Raw genomic sequence first — 13831 nt, forward strand, 5'->3', positions numbered from 1 at the left:
AGTGTATGTGTGCTAGTGCGTATGAGTGCATATGGATTTATACTAAGAATGGACCTATTTACCCCACTTCTACTTTTAAGAGCAGACATTGTTACCCCAAACATCTCTTTGGATCCCATTACATCCTATGCAAGATGTTCACTAACTCTGAAAATATACACCTTGGCATAAAAATCTTGAAATTTTCCATGGAAGATAGTAAATAAGTAGCACTGATCCATATCTTATATGATACTGTCTCTTTGCTTCTTCACCTGTACAGTCATGGATTTTTTTTTTCTTTTGAAAATAGACTTTACTTTTAGAGCTATTTTAGGTCTACAGCAAAATTGAGCTAGTGGCACAGAGATTTCCCATATACCCTCTGCCCCCACACACCCATAACCTCCCCCATTATCAATGTCCCCCACCAGTATGGGACGTATGTCCCAACTTATGAACCTACATGGACACATCACAATCACCCAAAGTCCGAGTTTACCTTGGGTTCACTCTTGTACATACTGTACGTTTTGACAACTGTATAATGACATGTGTCTGTCGATTATGTTAATGGTTCTTTGGCCTTACTGAATTGAAAGGACACCAATACAGATTTTTCTCCCCAGGCTCCACAGGCAGGAACTGCCTCAGCTAAGAAACACAGAGCTACCCTTCTACCCAGAACATGGTCTAATGATATAACAAGGCTCCAACTTAAAAAAAAAAAAAAAAAAGTCTTCACAGAAGCCTCAAGTGAACATTGTCAGTAAATGAGTGTGTTTTATAGGATTGAGCCTGTGCTGTTATGCTTTTCCCTGGAACCAATCGTTCAGCTTCCCTGTTTCTCAGCCATTTATCCTCAACCATGCAACTCCAGTTTTTCCCATGGTCAAGCTCGCACACTGGCCGGTTAGGCTGAATGGAGCCCTGACCGTTCAGGGCTGACTCTGGTGTTATTTCTTTCTATCTTCTAGTTGCCTCCAGCATTGCTGGGAGCCAGGGGGTCCTTGGCACTTCTTGTGCCTCTCCCCGCCTGCTCCATGAAGCTAAGTGTTTTTGGTTTTTGCCCCTTAGTTCTGGAGCATGCTTACTCCCCACACTCCCTCTCAGGCACCTCTCTTTCCTCAAACCATGAATTTCTTCTTTTTCCTCATGGAAAACATACTCTGGACATGAGACAAAGTAATCTCTACCTTCTTTCCTTTCCTATCTTCTTTCCTCTCCCCAATCTTTCCTTCCTACCCGAACGGATGCTGGTTTTAATGCTATTTCTTTCCTCTCCAGGTATTAAGGGCAGAGAAAGCTCTGGTTTTCATTGGCTCCATTACATTATCATAGTGCCAAATATCTCCTAAACTATAACCAATGTGAGGAATGGACTATTTCATTTGCAAGCTGAAAAATCAGGTAAATATGAGCATTTCTTTATTTAGTTAGTAGGAAAAAATCATTCTAGATTGTCCATGTGGGACCATTCCTAGCCACGGGTGGGCTATTGCTTTACACTCGGCTGAAGTTACAGCACCGGGTGGGGAGGCATGATTATAGAAACAGAGTTAGGGACAAATGCCAACATGAACACGCATTATATAAACAGAGCTCAAACTACCTCCATACACTCTGAATTTAGAAATGTTACCAATCCACAGATGAAAAACATTCTCGCAAGTATCTAAGTCTGGGATAACATAAAGTGAATGGACGGTGCATTGAGCGCTAGAAGCACTGTTAGGAATTTCTCATGCCTTGTGCTACTTGCCGGCTTCACAAGCAACCGAAGGAACGGGACAGCCAATCAAAGTAGTTCATTTAACCTTTCAAATTTCCAGATGCTGGTCTTGTCTCTGCTCCTGTTTGGGTAACTGCCATCATGTTCCCTTTCCAATAAAACCTGGTGTGCAACACTCCTGGGTGCTGCTGCTTTTACCTTGTTTCTCCTAAATTATCCAAAACTAACAGGGGTCTGTTGTGGTCCAAACTACAGCTGGAGTCTCCCCAGTCCAGCTGCAGACCCATGGGTTGCCTTTCCCATGAAGAGATGGCCAGTGTGGCTTTTCCTGAGGAAAAAATATACCCAAACCAGAAGTAGCCTGTAAGGCTTCATTTTAGTCTTACCCACCTCATCCTCAGAAGTCAATAACCCCTACTGTTGTTGGGTGACGCGTCATGCTCCCCTGGGAACAGACCCATCCTAGGGATTGCTGCCCCTGGCTTTGGGTAGGAGGGGAGATTAGCCATGCATTCTAATGAAAATGCCAGAACATAGCTTTAGGTTTTGAACAGGGAAAAGGCTTTCTGTAAAACTAGACCTCTAGGAAACCTTCCTGTGCCAGTCATCCCTGCAACGTATAGGGTCCTCCCTCAACAGGACCGCCACACAGATTTTTCATTCCCCACTGACCATTCTCAAGGCCCCTTGACCAAGTGAGATCCCTGGCCGACAGCAACCTTCCCTTAATAAGTCATATTTTTAAGTTGCAAATGTCACTTCATTCTGAATGAAGAGCGCATTTCATACGTGATGCTTGGAAGGAATATTAGAGAAGTGTTTTAGTATTTTGTCCATGATGGACTGGATCTGCTGCTAGAACGATTTTTTTTTCTTTGAAAATGAGGAACCCTTTATTCAAATAAAATCTTATGTGGAAGCCTGCTATACACATCACATCAAAGTGTACCTGCCCTGGGGGAAACCAAGGTAGATCAATTGTTGGGTCCACCTAGCCCCTGAGACAGCCACATGGGAGCCTTACCTTGGGGCATGGTCTGAAGAACTTGGAATCAGACGATATGTCAGGCTTTTTCCTTCAACAAACTGTTATTTGGTAATGTACCTGCACTGTCCAATCTCAAAGACCATCTTGTGCCCATATGTTTTAGTTGGTTGGTTTGCATGTAAAAATAATACCAAGTCTTAAATATACAGATTGGGGGCAAAACTATGAAGATATTAGCTAGCAACCATTTACAAAGTAAAGGGAAATACACGGTTATCTCAAGACCCATACCCTTACTTTACGTGGTGAGTTATCACCCCAGATATACCAGACAGCGTGCCCTCAATCATCTTGGTTCTTTTTCCTTTGTCACTTTCCCCTTTCACTTTCTTCTTGCCATCCTCTGCTCTTTCTCTTCTTTCTTATACTCTTTTTTTTCCTGCTCTCTCCTTTTCCCCATGTCTTCCTTGATCTTTTTTTCTCCTTTTCTTCATCTTTAACTCTTTTGCTTTCTTTCTTATTATGTTTTCATTTGGCATTTTCTCAGCTTCCGTCTGCTCCTTCAGTATCAGTCAGGCTAGACTAGGTTACATCGCAGCAACAAAAATCCCTCAAATCTCAGGTGCTTAAAGCAAAAGGTTGATTTCTCAGTCATTCCACACAACCATCATAGTTTGATGGGGGCTCTGCTCATTGTAGTCATCCAGGGATCCAGGCCAATGGAATACCAATTTTCTCAAATGCTGCTAGAACAAAAAGAGGATGGGGACAAAATGCTGCTAGAACAAAAAGAGCTCCAGAAGCTTCCACCTAGGCACGAAATATATATCATCTGCCTCCTCTTTCATTGTCAAAGCAAGTTACACAGACATAGTTCAGGTTGGTGGGCAGAGTGCACCTCTACCAGGTGCCTGTGAGGTTAGAAAGTCCAAGCATATGGAAATGCCCCGGATGAGAACCACACTCGTTATGTAAACTCTGCAGATCTATTCCAGATTCCTTCTGCTCCTCAGCTGCTAATTGTCTTTCCCTCCAGCCCTGTCCCTTGCCCTCCTCATTTGTTGCCGATTGAAGCCCCTCCCAATTCCCTCCTCTTCCTTAGCCCATCATGTGGTGGCAGCACCAAGGATAGTCACAGGAAGTATTACTTAACACACAGGGAGAGAAGCATCGTGGCTTTATGTACAATCCCTAGTGTAACATGATGACAGTCCTCGAAGCAGAAGAGAAGGCTGTGCCAGGTCCTTGTCTGGGCCCCTCCCTCAATGAGGTACAGCCCTGACAGACACTGGTCTTTTCCACTGTTGGTGCTAAAGTCGCGCTGCTTAAGACTCGTGTGGAACAGACTCTCCCTTTTCCCATTCTTCATGGCTTCATATTAATAATCATTTAGACTCTTTCTCCATAACCACCATTTAGCTGCCCTAAAATAAGTCAGGGCAAAACCATTCCCACTATACTTTATAAACATATAGTAAGGGCACAAAGCAGAAATGTTAAGAGGGGTCACTTAGGATCGATTATAGTTATAATGGATCCGAAGAAATAGCTGCGTTGTAAAATTATAAGGAAGTCTCTAAGGTAAAACCCAAACCTTAGCTATCAATAAAACAGTGCCTGAGAGTTGAAGAAAGGCAAGTACATTTTATTTGAATATAAATGTGATTCACTTCATCTGCTTAGTCAGATAGCACTGGAGGCCAGTAAACCAGAAGCTAAAACGCCTACTATACCTGCTCCTTTTCCCCAACTTGCTGAAAGTCATGTGCAGTTTTGAATCTTACACTGCTTTCCTGGATAGCATTCAATGGCATAGGGCTATTGAGGAACTTGTGAGATATTGATAGCAGGAAGATTCTTCAGAAATTATTTTGTGTTACCTGGAGTGCCGTGGCTCACATCAGCTAAGGGCTATGTGGTATGATCAGAGACAAATTGGGCTGATGTCAGGAGAGGTCACATGTAAATGGCTGCTTCTACAAGATGATAAAAGCCAAAGAAAACTTCTCAAACATCTCCCTCAATGTTCACCACGTTGACACAATTTTATAACTAGACAATTACTCCTTTGAGAACTAATTTTTTTTCGAGTTTTCAGAAAAACCAATAAAAATGTACCTGGGAGGTGCAATAATTAATTTTTTAAGCCATCACTGACTACCATGGTATTTTGGGGTTACTTGATATCATAAATCTGGACCAGGTAGTATGTGAGAAGGGAAGAGTAAGAGGAGTTAGTTGGTAATTCTTGGGAAACCAGAACCAAAACCAAAATTTACCACCTTCTCATTTTTTCCCAAAAAACAGCTCTGATTTTTCTTAAGGCAAACTAGAAAATTTTGTGACACAGAAACAAAACTAAATGTTCCAAAGCTGCATGTTAGTCCTATTCCTTGGGCCACTAGATATATCCCAGATTTCCCCCTTAGGGTAAGTAAACATGTTTCAATTCCTTGGCAAGTGTCCCTTCAAGTCGTTGCTTCCAAGATGGGGGACAGGAAGCTGACGTGTGGAGGTTGGGCTGGGAGGAGATGATCACAGGAAAGCTGAGGATACACAGCAATGCAGATGTGGGCATGTATGATCCATGCTGGGCTGGCCCATGACTATTTCAAATTCATGGGCGGTGTGTAGGGAGGCGTGTCTGGCTTGTTCAACTCCAGGTTTTGAGGAACTGAGACCTAACAATGATTGGGTTTTCGTAGCAATTCCAAACACTTTCAAAGACACAGCTGGGGTGGGAATTGTTTCTAAAAGGCTACAGTCGAGACCCCTGCATTCAGGACTTCATGATTCTATTCACAATTGAGAAGCCAAAGGCGAATATATGGTTTCAGTAAGACAAGCCAAGTTCCATTCTTTGTAGGAAATCAAGTCTTATTGATTAGTAAATGAAAACATGCAGAATTATTAATATCTTATCTTTACTAAAGTTTCTTACTAAAGCAGCCACTCTCTATTGTTTTGTATACCATTTAAATGAATAGTACAGTAACCACATGCATTAATTCTCGTTACACGAGAAAGCTACCATCCCTGGGGCTTCCCCCTCTTTTCTTTGCTTCCTGTTTACCCCTCTCTAAGTAAAGTTGTTCCTTAATTTTTTCTCTTTCGTTTTGCAAGTCAACCTTCTCTTCGGCTTAGTTCTTTAGGTGACCAGTATTGGCTGCGCCTTATTTCAGGGCATCAAATACATGGAGATGCAAAACCCAAGGAAAAATGGTGACCGGGCTTTGGCTGCCTCTGTCGGAGGGAGTGCTCCGTCGTTCCTGGGTCACAGCTCTCTGGGCTCTGCAGAAGCCTGCTCTCCATCTGCCTCCAGAGTAAACAAACAGCCTCCGGCCAGGTAGAGCTAATAACTCCATTTTTCTGCATGGGAGGGACTCATGACATAGAGAGTGTGAGTCATCCTAGGAGTTCACACTCCCCACCCCCCAAGCTTGAGGACTCCGAACTATAGTAAACCATCTATAGAATGTAAGGGAGGAGTGACAGTGTGTGTAGACTATAGTGGGCACAGATGCTTCAACCAAATTGTAGGCATAATATATTTACATTTCAAGACAGGAGAAAAAAATACGTGTGCTACTTTTAAATAAAGAATATTCAGCATACACAACAACTGAAAGAATTCTAACATGCATTACTGCCTCTAAATAAATACTATTTTCGCAAAGGAGCTGACACATTGGATTTGGGGCATTTTCCTACTCTTATGGAGATGGTTTAAAATAGATTTGCATTTCAGATTTTTTTTTTAATCACTGAACATACATATGTCATCAGACCCATCCTATTGAATGCCATCCTAGGAGCAAGCTCATGAGACTCTGTTGCTAGAGCTGTGTCTAAATATCAGATGTAGGACAGGTATGAAGAATGATTTTTCTCACAACGTAGGGTCAAAATGATTATCTTTGGGTTCCTTTCCTATAATAGTCTTTCCAGAGAGCTCATGGTTTAACTGTTTGTTCCTAAATAAAGCATATTATTTTTCTTTTTTTCTTTAAATTTTCTTAATGTTTATTTTGAGAGAGAGAGAGAGAAAGAGAGAAAGTGGGGGAGGGGCAGAGAGAGAGAAAGGGAGAGAGAGAATCCCAAGCCGGGTCCACGCTGTCAGCACAGAGCCCGACGTGGGGCTTGATTTTACAAACTGTGACATCATGACCTGAGCTGATATCAAGAGCTGGGCGCTTAACCATCTGGGCCACCCAGGCGCCCTAAGCATATTATTTTTCATAAGAGAAAATATAGAGTTTTTATGATCTAAAGATGGAAAAGTATAGCCAATATATTGTCAGAAGCAAATATATTTTCTTTATAAAAGACAATGCCAAGGCCTTTCTGGACATTATTTTTACCAGAATCTGCCAAAGCAAGACAGAGAATGGGATGGGCACACAGAGTGATTCTCAGAAGCCAAACCGAAAAGAAAAAAATTTAAGACAGATAAACATTATGTCATGTTTCTGAAACTTCCTGATCATCCTTAAAGTAGACCATCTGTCCCTGATGACGAAACTCACTGGATGAGACCTTGAGGAATGTAACTCTTTGTAAAATTTCTGAAACACTGAATTTGTTCCCCAGTATTCCAACTCTGTAGCAAATCTGTTACCCAGATGTAAATTTAGAAGCATCAGAGCTCTTGGCTCCCTGAAGGAAGAATTTCAATTTAGAAAAGGCATTATAGACTAACAAGAGAAGAATGCTCAAAACCTAAATTACCCAAAACAAACCAGGATGCGACATAAGGGAAGCAACTAGAGAATTCAGCAATAGGCCAAGGTGAGTTCCAGCCACTCTTATCACTGGGGGGAAAATACTCTGGCATCAAACAAAAATGAAACTCAGCAACATGATCTCAGCTGTTTTGATGAAACATTGATGATGAAAATCTCAACGGTTTTGATGAAAAATTCACCTTTTGCTGAGTATTTTCCTAAGTGTCACTTAGCACATGAACAATTTCAAAGTTGACATTCTCCGAAGGGGTGTCTGTGTGTGTGTGTGTGTGTGTGTGTGTGTGTGACTATCCATCACCAGCCCTCTACAACGGGGCAGATGGTACTGAGAAAAACAAAGTTGTCATAATAGAATCCATAAACAGAGTAACAGTGGGAGAGGTCATAAAGGTTCAACAAGAAAAAGCGTGGAGGAGGCACAGGTGAAATGGTGGAAGACATCAGGCAGTGGTGCTGACCTGGAAAACTTCTGCAGGGACAGTGCCAAGGAATATACTGCACGTAACCCTAAGAGGAGCGGGAGAATGGGTCCAGCCTCAAAGTAAGGAAGCAGATGAATGTAGCACGACTGAAAACAGGAGAGGTGAGGGGCCAGAGGAGGGGATTCGGGAGGGGCAGAAGGAGACCAACGGCTGACCAGCTAATGCGCTGGGCAGCCTCCCGCTCACACAGCTGCCCTGTAGAAGAGCATGTGCCCTCTGGCTCTGGGTGTCCTCAGAGCCTCAGACAAGGTTCCCTCTGTGTGCTTCTTAAGCTGGAATGCACCACACGAGAAGGTGATGGGCACTGAGGAGGGCACTTGTTGGGATGAGCACTGGGTGTTGTATGTAAGAGGTGAATCATGGGAATCTACTCCCAAAGCCACACTGTATGTTAGCTAACTTGACAATAAATTAGATTAAAAAAAACGTAAAAAAAAAAAAAAAAAAAAGAATAAGAAAGTTCTTTCCACTGAACGTACAATGGCTGTCAAAGTGCACTTGAGCACAGTGGTTTGAAAATCAAAAAGACTCACCAAAATGAATCTGACATATTCACAATATGCCTAATAGCCATTGTACATGTGACAATTAGGTCTTATAAATCACTACATTGCTTTGGCACCACTAAATGAAGGTGGTAATTTTCCATTCCATTAGATTTATCAATCACCACAGTATATAGTATAATGAACACCATATACCCATTACCAAGAATAAACAGTTATTAACGCTTTGCCACATTTACTCTAATATTTTTTGATATAGTATATAAAGTAAGTTTCATGACATTTTACTCCTGAAGACTCCAGTAGCACCTCTAAAAACTAAGGACATTGTTCTATGTAATCATCACCCACTCTGCATCTACCAAAATTAACAATAGCACCTACCGATCATATAGTCCTTGTTCCATATTTAACTTTCCCACATTGTCCCCCAAATGTGTTTTATGGCTCATTTATTCAAAGTAGGGTCCAATCAACGTTCACAAACTGCATTTGGTTGTTACATTTCTTTATTCTCTTTGAATCTTGCAGGCCTCCTCCACATTCCCTACCTCTGCACTGTTATTTCATGTTATTGAAGCAGGTAGCAGAAGAGGTTAGCAGGGGGCCTGGGGAATGGCCACCTTTTGGATTTGTCTAATTAACTTGCTCCTTGAGTCATTTCCCTTGGTTCCTAAACCCTCTGTTTCCTGTAAGCCGGAAGTTAGATCAAACCCTGTTCAAACAGTTTTGGTGAAAAGACTTCATCCATGATGCTGCATGCTCCAGAGCAACTTCCAGCAGGATCCACGTGTCCCACGGATCGTGAGGCGAAGGTGGATCGCTAGGTTAGGTGTGGTCATCGGAGCTTCATAGTTCCGGCAATCCCCCACTCCTTAACACCCACACCTGCTGAATGTACTACCCACCAGCAAGCTTTCACGTGCTTACCAGAAATAAGTCCACATGACTGGCAGCATAGCATTGAAAGCTGTAAGTATTCATAGACTTCCAGCACCTTGGACGCTAAGGCACAGTTTCATTTAAGAATAAACTAACTTCCTATCAGCTGCTCTTTGGTTTGACGGGAGGAAGGAGGGCAGTGAGCGGCAAAGAGAACACAAAGGAGTAGAAATTTCATGAGAAATGAAGAGATGAAGAGACCAAATGAAAACAGGAATTTGGGGAAACTTTTTCTTTAAACGCAGAGAGCGATCTATTGTGGGACCTGACGGCTTAGACTCCAAAGTCAGGACACAGGGATTCACCAGCTCTCATTGTCTGACTCTACTCTTGGGTACCTAACTTAACAGCGCTGGACCGTCCTTCCCCATCAGAACCTCTCAATAAGAAGGGCACTTCCCTAGTAGGGTTTCTGGGCAACTCAGTGTGAGAACAATACTTAGCACATTGCCAGACACACAGTAAGAATATGGTGGATGCAGGTTGCTACTATTGCTTAATGCTGCACTGAACTAAGGAGCCATTTTCTTGTCCTGTATTTTTCCACTAACCATTCACAGGAAACTTCTTGAGAAAGTGGAGGATGAGGGAAAGCTCTCAGAAGCAGGGGTTATATGGGGGTCAAGAACACTGGTCCCAAATTCCCCAAGGATAAGTCAGGGATGGATGGGGAGAGCAGCTAAAATGAAAACCATCTTTCTCCTCAATGCCACAGGGCCAAATTCTTCTCAGGCACAGAATTTCCTTGGTACTCCTCTTCACATGTGGCCCCGGTGTTGACAGGACTCAGTGGGCCCAGAGCTCGCTCTCTACCTCCAAGCTCCCTAGGGGACACGACCTGAACTCGGCAGGTCTGAGGGCAACACAGCTTAATGGGCAGCTGGGCACAAACTGACATCGATGGACCTAGTAATCAGCCTGGACAAGGGTAGTGAAACAGAACCTCATGAAATGCCATGGAGAAACATCGGTACCTCTACCATGGGTGCTCAGAGGGTCAGGCCCATGATGGAATGCTTTCCCTTTCCTCTGAAACACTGCTTTCCCTTCTGCCACAACCGGCTCAGTGGGTGCCTCTCAGACAGGAAATCTCGTGTTCCTCTGGGGCATTCATAATGCGGTATTTCATTTCAATAATCAAGGCACTCTGCATTCTGTAAAAGGGAAAACCAATGAATTCTACCACTTGCAATTTTGCTCTGACAGGAATTAATGTGGAAGGTTTCTTATTTTATTGAGCCACCCACAAAAGGGAGCGGAGAAAGCCTCAAATTCCTCTAAAAGCTCTTATTCCAGCAAAATAACCCAGATAAACATTTACGCTTCAGCTTTGAGATAATTTTCCCAAGCTCCATTTTTAACTTTTAGCGCAGCATAATCTTATCAGGATGGTTGATGCCCTTCCATTGAAGCATCAGCTCCTAGAAGAAGGGGTTACTAGACACTCACCCCGCTACCGACCTCAGTGGCCATCCTGAGATGGGGACTCCCAGGAGCTTTAGAAGGTGACCCCAGTGAGAGACATTGCCCGATGCCCTCTGAGGAGGAACACCTGTGTGGAAGGGGGCAAGCTGCCGGGGAGAGAGGGGAGGAGGCTGCCAGTGAGCAACTCTGCCTCCCGTCTCCACCCACAGTAGAATGGGAAGATGCCTATCGTTCATCTCAAGACTCGTCAAACCAGTGCCATCTGGTTACCTGTTCTTCAGGGCCAGCCTCCATTTCTACCGCATTAACAGGCCCTGCATGCAGCAGGAGAAGGTCAAAAACAGCCCTCAGCAGGAAGCCCTGGGCCACTCTCATCGTGGATGCTAATGGGTATACACTACACACTGAAAAGAATTTTTTTTTTAATGACACCATGATGAGGGGATTCTCATCAATTCTAAAAAATATTTATGATCTATTTTGGTCTCTTCTAGGGCTTTGGGTCAGTCCACAGACTCCCGGAAGCCTTCAGAGCCTCTACAGTATATAAGAGCATGGTCATTTGACCTGTTGAAATCCCTCCATCATCTAAGCACGGTAATGAGCTTGTGGAAGGTGCTCAAATATTTCTTTCTGGATTGAACAGAAATGGCCATTCATGTGCTGTTAAGTATTACATAATAATTTTCATTAGCTGAATCTTACTATGTGCCAGGCGCATATACATATATATACTAGTTTCTTCACATATGCTATTTTACTGACTTCATTTAAACACGAGAAAATACCACAGAGGTTTCACACAGGTAGAAAGTGCTGGAGCTGCCATTTAAGTGCAGGTCCATCTAGATCCATACCCCAAAGTCTAAAAACTAGGAAAAGGAAAGACAGAGAAAGTGGGAAAATGCCAATCTCGCCCTCAAGAGACTGATAATCTCACCAGAAAACAAGACACACTCCCATGAAATAATTGTAACGTGGAACAGAATAAAATGCCTAACGTAGGCACTATGTTCAGTTAGCAGGTGCTTCCAGAAGTCAAAGCTGGTGTTGATTAACGCACACAGGATGGTCGGGGAAGGCAATGAGGTTTAAGGCGGGGTTTAGAAGACCACCATATTTTTGACTGATGTCAGTATGAGGAGGGGGCTTTGAGTGAGAGGGGAGGAGGATGGCAGAACCACACTAGCAGACAAGGCACCTAGCATTGTCCGGGTGTAATCCATCCTGGGTGCTGAGTAGTGTGGGAAATCACGGGATGTAAGGGAAAGAAGTGGCGAATGAAGGAGTGACGATGCTCAGTGGATCTTAAAGGAAAAGATAAAGTATGCAGATTTAGGCAGGAGAGCTACAGCATGGTGAAAACAGGGTTCCAGGATGAACTATCAGGTGGTGGTGGGCAGGGCTCACTCCAGGCAGGGGAGGAGAGATGGAGAAAGCACCTTTCAGATTTCCAGTCATCAGAAGGATTGAGGACAAACAGAATATCTTCCTTAGCCATGCCAAGTGGACAGCTCCACGGAGAAGGAACGGACATTTGCCATGGGTAGGACCAGAGCGAGATATGGGTAAATATTTGCTTTGCCTCAGCTGGAGAAGATGGATTTTTAATAAAGAGACAGTGTGACTCATGTCACAGAGTGTACCAACAACTCAGGAAAAAGGCACTTCAGAAAATGCCAGAATGGCAGGCAGTCTCTCTTGATGTGCTCTCAGGAAGGGTTTGCACACACGCTCGTGCACACATACATACTTCCTCCTCCCAATGGCACTGGCACCATTCTATCCTACGGTGTCACTATGGGCCTGATGGGGTCTCCTGGGGACATTTTGGGTCTGGTTTCCAGTCATTCCAGAGCCCTTGTAGATCCAGCTCCCCTGAAAGCTGTGCGATGTGGTGGTTGTGATTAAAGAATGCTGAGGGCCAACCAGACCGTGCTCTATGACACCCTCAAAACAAGACCCACCATGGTATCCACAGAGAGCAGAATTCTAAGAGGGCCCTATGATCTCCATCCCTTGGTGTCATGTCTCGTGTAATACCCTCCCCTCAGGTGTGAGCAGGACCTGGACTTGCTTCGAACCAATGGAATATGGCAAAGTGATAGGCTGTAGAGACTTCCCTGCTGGCTTTGAAGAAGTAAGATGCTATGCTGTGAGAGGGCCTGATGGCAGCAACCATGAGTGGTCTCTAGTTCCTAAGAGCTGTCCCCAGCTGACAGTCAGCAAGCAAACGGGCACCTCACTCTCACAACAATAAGGAGATGAGTTCTTCCAGCAACCCAAGTGAGCTTACAAGTGAATTCTTCCCTGCTTGAGCCTCCAGATAAGGATGAGCCTGGCCATCATATTGATTGTAGCCTCGTGAGAACTTGAGCGAAGGACCCTGCTGCACTGTGTGGGGAGTTCTGACCTGTAGAAATTGTGAAATAACAGAAATGCATTGTTTTAAGCCATTATGTTCATGGTAATTTGTTATGCAGTGAAAGAAAGCTAGTATAGCCTTCATTTTTCCTGTCTTCCCATAGGAAGCCCAAGAAAGCTCCAGTAATACAGGGAGTCTGAGACTCTTTCAAAACAAGCTGGAAGAAAGGAGCACGACCTGGAGTTAAAGCTGAGGGCATGGAGTCCACAGCAGTCAAAGACTGCTGGCTACATAACCTTGGTCAAGGTGGGAGTCCAGTTCTACCTCTCTCTAGATGAGAGAGTTCTTCCAACTCCGATAGATTCTGATTTAAAAACTGATGAATGAACGCATTTAATGTCAGTTGAACACCTACTGATGTGGCATGCTAAACATTACTGCATTCTGTCTCATTTAAACTTCAGAAAACATCGTGCCCACGTGATTATTACAGTCACTTGCAGAGATAAGTAAACTGAGGTTCAGAGAAGTTTAATAATTTGCACAAGACCACATGGCTTGAAAGCGGTAGAGCCTGGAATCAGTCTTAGGACCTTTCCGCTGCATAATGCTGGACCGGCGCCCAGGAGAAAGTCTACTCAACTATTTAACTAGAAGCAATCAGGGA

At 43.7% G+C, this 13831-nt stretch overlaps 1 long non-coding RNA gene across 1 annotated transcript; it reads left to right on the forward strand.

The window, feature by feature from the left end:
- The first annotated feature begins 7807 nt into the window (after positions 1-7807).
- LOC131495694 (uncharacterized) lies at positions 7808-13580 on the forward strand. The gene is made up of 3 exons (XR_009254078.1): positions 7808-8027; positions 11294-11396; positions 13328-13580. It is a non-coding gene; the product is annotated as an uncharacterized LOC131495694 (long non-coding RNA).
- Positions 13581-13831: the final 251 nt, after the last annotated feature.

This window comes from Neofelis nebulosa, chromosome 1 (genome assembly GCF_028018385.1).
Source record: "Neofelis nebulosa isolate mNeoNeb1 chromosome 1, mNeoNeb1.pri, whole genome shotgun sequence".
Lineage (NCBI taxonomy): Eukaryota > Metazoa > Chordata > Mammalia > Carnivora > Felidae > Neofelis > Neofelis nebulosa.